We start from the raw sequence: 11264 nt of genomic DNA on the forward strand, positions 1-11264 counted from the left end.
TAATTTAGTCAAACCAACATAAACATATTTTATCAAAAACAAAAGAAGAATAATCATTTTAAGATCATGAGCCACTTTATAATAAACCCAAGCAATATTATAGACTCTTGACTTGACAATTGCATCTTATACGTTATAATAAATACAATACTATGTAATTAGTATTGAAATAAAAGTAAATAATTTGATAGATAAATACCCGTAAAAACATACACGCTCAACAACATGGAGGGCTAAAACTAAAATCCACAAATGTCCAATTTATAAACCTGAAAGCCACATTCCCACACCCTATCAAGCAGCAAACCCTCAAAGGGCAAAAAAATAATAACACGGAGTAATAATTAAAAGAACAAACATCTAAGACACAAAATACAAAGGCAATGAATATAATAAAGAATGATGTTATACAAGGTATAAATTTGTCATGGCAGCTTATGGAGTCACCATTCACCAGTGCTAAACAATTCTGTTTGGGCTCATCAATATAGCTTTAAAATTTATTGACTGTTCTCTTTGGGAGTAGTTAGGTTCCGTTCAGTATCACTATCAATTTATTATTTCATATATTTCTAAATAATTTGATAAATCAAATATGGTTTTTGATATGAATTTTATGGATTTTTGATATGAGTTTTCTTGTTTTTCTATGGTGATTTTGTGGCTGATGATTGCATTCTGTCTTCACATGCTCTACTCTTACAAGCAATAGCCTACTGCCTCCCCTAACCTAGTTCTCTTTCATTGCCTATATTTTTTTAGCTCTTATTTTGGATCAAGAATCTTAAATATTGACAATTGCTCGGTGATGACAATTGCCTCTTAGAGGTAAAAGTAAGCAATGTATGAATTTACATAATTGACAGAAATTTATGTGCAGAAAGCTTACTTCTAAGGTGGAACACTGTTAAATAACATGTCATAAATGATTTGCATTATGTTTAAACAACTCTATGATGTTTGGAGGGAAGCATGATCGAGGCTAAAATTTTTCTTTATAAACAAATATTTCCTTTGCTGTTGTTGCAACTGTAGATTTTGTGGTTGAGAGTTACATTTCGCTTGTGGTTTTAGACAAGCCAAAGTTTATTAAGGTACGATTTTCATTGCATCAAACATCGATATATTCATAATCTTATCTGATTTTGTTATGGTTGAGTAATTAACAGTGAAAATGCAGTTGTACATCATCCTGAAAGTCTCAATTTTATACATTTTATATTTAGTCTATATATGCAGTCCTAGTAGACTCCTACTGTTGTCTAGCAAAGATAGATTACCAAAATGGATGTGTGTGAGTTAGTTGGATTTGAATAGCTGCATGCCTCGACTTACCTTTTTTTATTCACTATCTACGACACTACATGTAAGGTCGTGGACAATTGTATTAAGGAATTTAAGAATTGTTGCATTTTGTCTTCCTATGAGCTCTCACTCATTCCCTTGCCTAATACTCATGACCTGCTGCTGTATTGGTGCCTTGGTGCCTGTTTTCTATTTAAAATCTATGTATATCAAGGGTTTAATGTTGTATATTCTATTAAAGCCGGTGGTTATGAATATAGTGTTGTATACTCTATTTGTAAACTTTTTTTTGTTGTTGCATGTTTCTTTCTAATTTTCTTCTTTCACCCACAACAAGTTTGTAGGCTTGAATTACTTACTGCCATTGTTTTTGTTTGGCAATTAACTATATACTTCTTTGTAGACATGGATACTAGTTGGATTGATTTACCAAGAAGTGATCCTGGTTATTTTAAAGGTTGCATGAAATTCTTGGAACTTGCTAAAGAGACTCTTTTACCAAATACATGGGAAACTAAATGCCCATGTAATAAGTGCAAGTTAAATAAAACGAATTCTGTTGGAGCAGCTTGCCTTCTTTCCCTGAATTCTCTTAAATAACTTTGTCTTGTTTCACATTGTCTCTGGCCACCTTTGACTCTTGCTGCCCCTGTTTTGTGCGCCTTGAATGCACCAAAAGTGGTGGCCGTTTGGTCCCATTGACCCGTTACATAACATATGATTTAAAGTAGGAACATGCTGTGACTAACATAAATGAAGACTTGCTGAGATAATGGGAGTGTTGCCAATATAGGCATATAGATGAGAAAACTAGTGACCACGAAGTAGCTTGCTTTGCTGTTCATACAACAAGGTTTCAGCAAATTCATTCTTTGTTTTTGTATCTCTTTCAGTCACACTGTAATTCTTTTCAATTCTGTGCCTTTTAAACGAAAAAAAATAGTTTGACAGAATGAACACAGTTACAGTACAGTGTTTATGATGTAATAGTTCCAAATGACAGGCAGTAGCTAGTAATGTTATAAACTTCACTACACCAAACAAATATATACACAAAAAAAAAAAAACTACAAAATGGAGTAACAAGAACAAGGGAAGCTTTAGGCTACTAATCTTTCTGGTTTAGAAACTGAAAAACAGAATACAGTTTCAGTGAGGTACTATGATTTTATTATTCGCATGAAGACCTAAGACCACACTTAGTTATCATAACTTCATGAGGAACAAAGCAATCTTTCTGAAGAAAACATGCACAAAAACTCTAAACTCCACTAACCAGATTCTATACCCTTTTTTTTAAAACCTCATTGGAACTTCTGATTTATATGGCATTTCACCTTGCTTTCAGAGATGTGGTCAATTTCTGTGATTCAATAATATATCTTTATAAGTTGTGTTTTATTGTTTGCTTTAAGGTGCAAAAGTTATTTTAAGATGTTTGGAAGGGTTGCCTTAAAAATTACTAGCTCTGAAATTTCCAGAGTGTTCAATAGTCTTTTTCTATTTGGTTTGAGGTATAACTGATAATATTACTATTACTTGCTGCTTGCCACTTAATTTGTTTGCTAATCAACTTAAACTGATTATTTCTTTTAACTTAATTTTGTTATTTTATTTAGATGCCAAGGGTAATACTACAATAGTAAGTGGTATTATTCTGCCAATTGATGTATGGAGTAATAACGGCGTCCAGTACTATGTCGAATTCAATGATTTATGCCAGCCAATTAGGAAGGGTGGACATATTTTGGTTAAATTCATTAGTATGATTGCGAAGATGGAGTCACATTGTCCAGTTGGGGAAAAAGATTGGAAAGCAATCGACAAGCATTTTAAAGGGAAAATAATTAGAGACATATGGGTAAGTATAATCATCCCTAAGACATCCCCTTGTCATTGCCTAAACACACATACTTAGCCGGTCTCTTACTTCTAATATATTACTTACTGATTTATATTTTTAACTAATTATTTTTACTGAAGGACCGTTTTGTGATTCCTCCTGGTGTGGAATATGACAACCAATTTCTCAAGCGTGCCAATAAATGTTGGAGGCAGTTCAAATATTCTCTGAAACTGATTCATTACAAGCCACTAGAGAAGAAATTGGATGATATGTGTAATAATGTGCCACATGGAATTACCAGTAGTAACTGGGTTAAGTTGGTAAAATATTGGGATTCGGATTACGGGAAAGTAAGGACAATATTTACCTTATTGTTTACTCTATTAAACGTTATTTAATCTCTAACTAAAAAATCTGAAAATGTGATTGCAGACTATGTCAGAATGCGGTAAAAAGGCACGAGCTTCTCTAAATCAGATTCATACATCTGGCTCTAAAAGTTTTGCAAACCAACAAGCTGATTATGTATGAAATATATATATGTCATTTTATATTTACTTAGGATGTTAGTAAGAGCAAAGCCAAGTTATATGCGTTATATACTATTGTACACATATTTAATGCTTGTTTTGCATTATTATTTATAGGAAGATGAACATGGACAAAAAATGAGCTTGTTAGCACTGTGGATTAAAACCCATGCAGGTAAAGACGGAATATTTCTTCCTGACACAGTCACTCAAGATTTTGTGGTATGGTTTTGTGACAGATTTCTTGTATCATTTTTTGTAGATTTTGTGGTGTGATTATGTGTTATTTGTGGTCTTAAATTACTCCTAAATGTTGGTATAGGATGATGTTAAAGCTAAGGTTGAAGAGTTGAGGATGGTGCACCCTAAGATGTCTGAACAAGAGCTCGAAGATGAAGCATTTTAGCAAACTATGTATGGCAATGAGATTCCCGATCGTCCGGTGGGTTACGGACAAGGGGTTAAAAAGGGGGACATTTTCGGAGTACGTGGTGTGTTAAGGAAGGAAGGCTATGGAAAAGTTCAAAAGAGAAATATTGTGATGGATAGTGTTAAATAAGAAGTGATTGCTTTGCACAAAAAAATGATACACTATCTCAAGAAAATGAAAAGCTGAAAGACGAGGTCGGACACAACAATCTTCTTCTTAAAGCGCTTGTTGGACAATTTTCTCAGATTGTAGGTGCAGTTCGTCAAGGGAATGCATCTCCGGGTCTTCTAAACAAAGCATCTGAATTCTTAGGAAAGGCAAAACATCAGGTAACATTTAGAGCTTATGTGAATGCTTGCTTGTGATGTGTGATGTGTATGTGTGTGTGTGTGTGCCCTGCTCCCCTGCTACTTTTTCTTCCTGCTCCCCTGCTGCTTTTATACTACTTGTCTTAACTTGAGGTTGTGTGAACATCAGAACTTGAGTTGTTGCTCTTATTTCAGAACTGACATCAGAACTTGAATTTAAGAACTGATTTCAGAACTGAATCCAGAGCTGCATTCAAGAACTGAATGCAGAGCTGATCTTCAGAACTGAAAATCAGTTCTGAATTGCAGCTCTGAAAATCAGTTCTGGAATTCAGTTCTGAATTCAGTTCTTGTTATTTCAATTGATAATAGATTCTCAAACTTAGGAGCAATATGATAACTCTCATCATAAGTGTACTATGAACGTACCAGCAATATGATAACTCTCATCATAAGTGTACTTACTGAAACAAAAAAATTCTGTGATATCTTCTGTGTTGTTCTGGTTATTGTTTTGTTGTTTGTAATTTTTAGCATGCTGTGAATGCTTCTGTGTTGTTCTGTTATGGTTATTGTTTTGTTATTCTGGTTATTGTTTCGTTGTTTGTAATTTTTAGCATGCTGTGATATCTTCTTGATACTTGATCAGTAATGCCTTGTTTGATTATTCTAAATTCTAATAAGAGAATGCATATAATTTTATCCTAGGACTTTTAAGAAACTTGGAAGCCATTGCAATAATAATGGGATTTCAGATTTGGTGAACTTTGGAATAATGTATCATTATGGAACAAACTGATATAAACGATTCTTATGTGTTATCATGGTGTTGTAAGAAAATCCTTTTATCTCTGCTTGCTTTTCTGCCCTTGTGTAAAGCTTCTTATGGCTTTGATTTTTCTTAGAAAATTTCATGAAAAATGCATAGACAAGGGTGGACTAAGTTGGTGACTCCTATAATGTGTACCTTCGTTTATTTTCGAAGAAGGGATGCTTTGTCTCACTGTTATTCACACTAGCGATATGTTGCATTATTGCCTTATTGCATTATTGCCTTTGATAATGCTTTACATTGTTGAGGTCTGATGATTTTACTTGCTCTAATTTTTACAAAAAAAAAAAAAAAATACAAAATTTCTCATAAAAGATGGATGAATAAATAAGACAAGTAAAATGAAAGTGAGATGAATTCAAACAACGCTGATGTACATATATCTATATGAAGTATGAACTGATTATGATCAAGTTAATCATATGTGTAATGGTGGTTGCTCTGGTAAAAAATGATTTAGACTAATTTATACTTTGTATTTTTTTTTTGAAGATTGGAAAAGGCAATGTAGGTGCAACAAAAGAATAGGCCGGGACACTTGAGCATCAACAAGCGACTATATCGATCAATGTCGCCATCATCTATCTATTTTGGTTTTTAGTCTTATATTAGTGATGTATTTATTTAGGGACAAGCTACATACTATAATATGAGACCATTTTTTTTTTAATGATTGTAGTACTGTGTTGACGTTTTCTTTTCTAAATTTGGTAATTAACTACGTACTCTTTTTATTGTTGATTAATTATTGTTTTTTTTTAATCTAGTTATATAGAATTTTTGTTTATTTTTATTTTAATGTTATTAATTAATTTAATTTATGATAAATTTAAATAATTATAATGTATTTATGATGATAAATTGATAAAAGAAAAAAAAAGCTTAAAAAATAAATCTAGACACTTTTTAATGTCTACATAATTGCAGATTTTCAAATTTCAAAGACTTTCCTGCCATACCATAGGCTGACACGAATAAACGCAAGACAACAAAAAGCGTCGCAAAATTTGATTATGTGGACAGGAAAAAGCGTCGCTAAAAAACTACATACATTTGGGATAATGCGCGAAATACGTAATTTTGGACGCTTCGTGTATTAGTTTGGACAATAAAAAGCGTCGAGAATCTCGATGCTTTTTTGTGTCTCCGAAAAATTTTCGACTCTTGGATTTGCGACGCTTTTTTGCAGTGTCGAGAAATTATTTTTCGACGCTTTTTAGCGTCGAAAAAAGGCCTAAAAAACGTCCAAAAAACACGCATTTTTTAGTAGTGACTTAGATAAATCACATTTACTTTTCTTTTTTAAAAGAACTTTAAGCAACAAAATAATGTTGTTTGACCACTTTAAAAGGACATTTAATTAATTGATTTCACAAAGTATCTTGTGTTAAATAAGATTAGAATTGAATAATTAATTGATTGATTGATTACCTAAGCCAAGGCAAATCTTGTTTATTTTTGCTCGTTTTACGAATTTGAATTAAATAAAGAATAACGACTTTGCTATGTAATTCCTACGTGATTAATGCTTATAAATAAAATCAACTAACTTAGTTTTAGGTATCGCGTTGCATATATTGTTTGGTGATGAAATTGTAAAAAAGGAAGAGCTAGTAGAGGTCGCACTAGGGCTATAATAGCGATTCCCCTTTAAAGGGAACGTTATTTTAGTACCCTCGCTCCCGAACTCATTTCTGATTTTATGTAGACCAATTTTGGCATGGGTAAATTTATGATTTGTGCTAAATATCCCTTTAACTCCACATGGGAGAAAGGCATGAATGGGGGGTTTTCTTAAAACTCATTGGTGACTTCTACTTGTTTCTTACAAAAAAGCGTGATGATAGAATCAATTCTAAATCAAGGTCCCTTAAACAGTCAGGAATTAAAATCCCAATACACCTTAACATGTTTAAAGTCCTAGGCATTTAAATGGCCATGGACATATACGGAAGGACCCCCTTACGATGGGATTACCCTCCTTACAGTGGCGACTCTGTTGGGGACTTAAAGGTTACATGATTAGTTCTTAGTAATGGTCCAAGGTTTCCAGCACCAGGTTGCCTTTGGGTTGTAACGGGAATTAACTTGGATAATATCTAGTTAGAGAGAGGGACTTGAATGCATAACATCTTTATTTTGCATAAAAGTAAAAACCAAACAAGCAACATTGCATCATGCATAATCATATCACCTTTTAACCTTTAGGGATTGGCTCATTAACTAGGGGCTGCCAACACAAGGCTTCTATCCCAAAAACAATAACAATCATCCCACCCATATTGTCAACAAAATTTTGAGAGAGCAATGTCATGAGTAAACACGTTGAGTGACTGATCTGTACATTATTTCTTAGGATATGGTACCCTAGGACACCCAAGCCTGTGACTATAGAATGGCATTATGTGTATCTTGGCTTATGGTATGCTTACGTGATTACGTGACTATATGCGAAGTGTTAGGATAGCTTTCTCTCTTTTCTTTTAGTTTGGTTTAGGTTCTTGATGAGTGTCATTTATGGCACTCATAGGGTAGTCTTTTAGTATGATTTCATCTCCTTTATATGCTTTCTTATCTTATTTTTGGTCCTTTTTCCTATAATTCCTTTCTTTCTTTCTTTCCTTGTGTTTTTCGTGTTTTCTTCGTGTTTTCCTTTTTATTTGGTTCTTTTTCCCTTTTATTCCTTTCCATTTTTTGTTCTTGTAGGTACCTAGGATTTGTCTTTGCAAGAGGATCAAGATGGGCTATATTGACTAAGCAAGGAGGAAGTAATCGGCTTGGAGAGGGCTCAGAGAGGGCATGGAGAGGGCTTGGTGAGGCCTTGGAGAGGGCATTAAGCCATACCAGTTTGCCGCGGGCTCGTATGCACCAAGTTGGCAAAATTCGACCAGGAACTCTCCGCGGTCTGGCCGCGAGCTCCCCGCGGGCGCAGGTAGTCTGGAGAGACCGCCCCATACCAGAGAGACCGCGGCCCTTTGATCACCCTTTGGGAGCAGGGGATTCGCCGCGCCCTTGCCGCGGGCGCGGAGGCATTTGCCGCGGGCGCGGGTGTTGCGCAGATAGCTCGCGGAGTTTGTTATGGGTTCCGTACCAATTTTCCCGCGGGCGTGGGGTTTACTAGAGAGGGCGCGGGGATCACGTTTTCCTTCTTTTGCCTATAAATACACTTGTAATTCCTGTTTGAAGATAACTTTTAGATTATTTTCATTAGCTTAGTTTTAGAGAGAGAAGTTAGAGAAAAATTAGAGAGAAGTTCTTTGTATTGGATTTGTATTTTAACATTGGATCAATCGTGCTTGGATTTCTTCATTTTCAATCATTAATGTTAGTAAGAATTTCTTCTTCTAGTTCATCTCTTTACTTGATTGATTTAGTTTCATCTTTGATTGTTTGAATTGCTTGGATTTGAATTGGATATTGTAGTTGATATTGTTTTCTCTTGATTTTGATTTTGAATGATTATCAATGCTAATTCTAGTGATTTGTTCTTGAGTTACATCATGGTTAGTGAGTAGATTAGTTTCTAGGGAGAAGGGGAAGCATGCTTGATTGATAATTTGTGCTAGTTGATGATCTATGATTGATTGAATTGTTGCAATTTAATGGGTTGACATAGTTTTGCATGTGATTAATTATATTAGGAATGATCAACCTATAAGATTAATCTAGATTGCATTGTAATTCTTAATGACATGACCCATCAATTTGAGAATTGCTTTAATTGATTGAGTTTGATTGTGAATTTCCTTGATTAGCCATTCATAGTGACCCCTAGCTTGGCCTCTAGGAGATAGCTCTTGAAATCTCTTGATTGCTACTATTGTTTGTCCTTTGCAATGCTTGAATCAAACGAAGAAATTATCGATTAGCACGATTATTGAACTAGCATGTGGAACCTATATCCCTAGTATTTAGCTTCTTGAATTACTTGATTATTCTAATTTTGCTACCATAATACCAACCATTTTCTCACTACAATCTTCGAAATAGCTTGATTTAGGCTATAGTTAATACCGACTCACTCCTTTGGGTTCGACCCTATACTTGCTTTATACTTGTATTAGGTTGGTTTAGGATTTTATAAATTGTGTTTGATTTTGGGATAGACAATTAACGACTCGTTTATTCCTCTATCAAAATAGCGCCGTTGCCGGGGAGTTTATTTCACGACTCGTGATATTGGTGCTTAGCTTTAGTTGTTGAGTTTATTTCACTTTAATTGAAAAAAAATACAAAAAGATTTTGTTTCTTAAGGCTACATTTATAGCTGTGCTACTAATATTTTCATTGAGTTTTGCATGCATAGAGCTCGTGATCGATGCATTGTGCCTTTTGACCCAGAAATCGAAAGGACTCTTTCAAGGAGAAGAATTGCTAGTCGATCCTTGGAATTTAGTTCCTCAAGCGAAGAAGGATTTGAAGAAGAACTAGGCATGGGAGAACAACCAAGAGTTGCTTTGAAAGAATTGGGAATTCCCGGTGCGTATAAGTTTGAGAGTGGAATTGCTCCACCTACAACACCGGCGAATGATTTCGAAATTAGGCCGGCTATGATCGCTTTGATCGAAAGGAGACAATATAGCGGAGCTAAGAATGAGAGTCCATTGAACCATATCAAGGAGTTCGAAAAGTGTTGCAACACTATCAAAGTGAACGGAGTTTCTCAAGAATTCATCCGGCTAAAGTGGTTTCCATTTTCTTTCATAGGCCGAGCCTTGGAATGGTTGGAGAAGGAGGTAAATCCAAACTCCCTACGAACATGGGACGAAGTCACCAAGGAATTCTTGTCCCGATTCTACCCACAAAAGAAAATGGCAGAGGCTAGATCCTTGATTCAAGGGTTCAAGCAAAAACCTAATGAAAGCCTCTACGAAGCATGGGAGAGGTATAAAGAGTACCAAAGGGAATGTCCCCACCAGAGAATTCCAACCTATCAAGTCATTCAAATTTTCTATGGTGGCCTAAGTCCTCAAGGCAAATCATGCCTTGATGGGGGTGTCGGAGGTTCCATAATGAACGCACGGAAGAAGAAGTGGTGGACATTATTGAGGACGTGGTTAAGTACTATAGAGATTGGCAAGATGGTGAGAGGGATTCAACTAGAAAGAGTGGCTCTTCGGTGTACTCTATAGACCATCTAAATGCAATCAACTACTTATCCTCACAAATGATAAACTTGGGGAAAGAGATGATCGCGATCAAGGCCAAGTTGGAAAGCTCCTCTTCTTTTCAAGCATCTAATTCTCCCTCCCAATTTGAGGAGAGAGGTACTTTTTCTAACTCTCAACCCCCTCCCTCTTCAAATAATATGCCTAGTGGTTGCTTGTTTTGTGATACATGTGGATCTTATGATCATAACTCTTGTAATTGCCCTCATGCTTCTCCGGAATGTGGTGATGATTTTGATAATAATGAGAGTGAGCATGTGAATTATGTGTCAAATAATAATGTGCAAAGGTTTGATAATCAAAGAGGTCAATGGAATAGAAATTACCAAAACCAAGGTAATTTTGACAACTATAACCAAGGTGGTGGTTATAGGAACCAAGGTTCTCGTGGCAACTATAACAATCAAGGTTATAGTAGTTGAAATCAAAACCAAATTTATGGTAATCAAAACCAAAGGAAATCATAAACAAGGTAGTGGAAACCATAATCAAGGTATCGGTCAAAATCAAAATAGGGGTAATTGGAACAATCAAGGTAGGGGAAATTTTCAAAATAATTCTTAAAGAGGCCCCCCACCCGGATTTGTTCCAAAGACTAAAGGTGAAAATTCCTATTCACAATCTTCTTCTTCTAGGACCAATTTGGAGGAAATAATTGAAAATTAAACCAAGTTTTTGAACACATACATGGCCGTTAGTGACAAGAAGTTCAATGAAATGATGACCCACAACAAAATGCTCGAAAACCAAATTTCTCAACTTGCTAGCGCTTTAAAAGACCAAGCAAGCCCGTCTTCTTTACCTTCCCAAGGCCTAGATCCAAAGAAACCCGTGAATGCTATTGT

At 35.2% G+C, this 11264-nt stretch overlaps 1 non-coding gene across 1 annotated transcript; it reads right to left on the minus strand.

The window, feature by feature from the left end:
- Positions 1 to 10069: 10069 nt before the first annotated feature.
- Positions 10070 to 10175, minus strand: LOC145625935 (small nucleolar RNA R71). The gene has a single exon (XR_014110827.1). It is a non-coding gene; the product is annotated as a small nucleolar RNA R71 (small nucleolar RNA).
- Positions 10176 to 11264: the final 1089 nt, after the last annotated feature.

Source organism: Chenopodium album, chromosome 3, assembly GCF_948465745.1.
Source record: "Chenopodium album chromosome 3, dcCheAlbu1.1, whole genome shotgun sequence".
Classification (NCBI taxonomy): Eukaryota; Viridiplantae; Streptophyta; class Magnoliopsida; order Caryophyllales; family Amaranthaceae; genus Chenopodium; species Chenopodium album.